At 49.0% G+C, this 967-nt stretch overlaps 1 pseudogene; it reads right to left on the bottom strand.

The window, feature by feature from the left end:
- Positions 1-582: 582 nt before the first annotated feature.
- LOC132670525 (U6 spliceosomal RNA) lies at positions 583-676 on the bottom strand (annotated as a pseudogene).
- Positions 677-967: the final 291 nt, after the last annotated feature.

The raw sequence follows: 967 nt of genomic DNA, 5'->3' as shown, positions 1-967 counted from the left end.
AGGATGGTGATGGGGGCAGTTCTGTTCACAAAAGGATAGCAGGTTTAGGCATGCATGGAGGGAGAAAGGGAACACAAAGCAAGGCTCGCACAGCAATCTGGGCCATACAGGTAAAGATGGGTTTCCTCCTGCACCCTTCCTATAAAAATTAAGCAGTTTCTAATGAGCTTGGGATTTCCGTTTCCTGACGGAATACAAGTCAACACAAGATGGAAGCAGTGATGCTTAGAGGCCTGGTTGGAGAGGAAGTGACAGATCCAACTGAGAACATTTTCACTTGATTATATTTTGCCCATGGCAGTCAGGAATGAGCAACCTTTTGTTGCTGGAGGATCAATTCAGGAAGAATGAGTTCCTGAGAGGTTTACATGACATGCAGCAGACCACACGCTAGTGGTGGAGTCAGACTTTGACTTCCAGCCCAGTGCATATTCTACCCATGCCAGTTCAAGAACTGCTGAACAGACAGACTCATGATGGCCGCAGTGACAAAGTTAACTCAGAGTTAGAGAAAAAAGCCGTCCCTGCCTACTCATGTGTCTGAGTCATCCGGCACTGCCGTATAGAGAGATGGTCCCTGGGAACAATATAGACTGCTTCACACATTTGTATGTCATCCTTGTGCAGGGGCCATACCAGTCTTCTCTCTGTTGTATCTATTTCCGTCTAAGGGAAAGAGAGAGAGAGAGAGCAAGTGGGGGAGAAGGGCACAGGTAGAGAGAGAGAGAATCTTTAGTAGGCTCCATGCTCAGCACAGAGCCCGACGCGGGGCTCGATCCCATGACCCTGGGACCGTGACCCGAGCTGAAATCAAGAGCTGGATGCTCAGTGGACTGAGTCACCCAGGTGCCCCTTGTTGTATCTATTTTAGTACACGTGCTGCCAAAGTGAGCACCTCCCATGGCATGAGCTCTCCACCTTTTTAAAGAAAGGGGGATTCCAGGTTCAGTGTTCTCCATCTGCACTG

The sequence above is a fragment of the Panthera onca genome, chromosome B3 (assembly GCF_046562875.1).
Source record: "Panthera onca isolate mPanOnc1 chromosome B3, mPanOnc1 haplotype 2, whole genome shotgun sequence".
Classification (NCBI taxonomy): Eukaryota; Metazoa; Chordata; class Mammalia; order Carnivora; family Felidae; genus Panthera; species Panthera onca.
The sequence above is the reverse complement of the archived record's forward strand: the minus strand, read 5'-3'. Positions and strand labels throughout refer to the sequence as shown.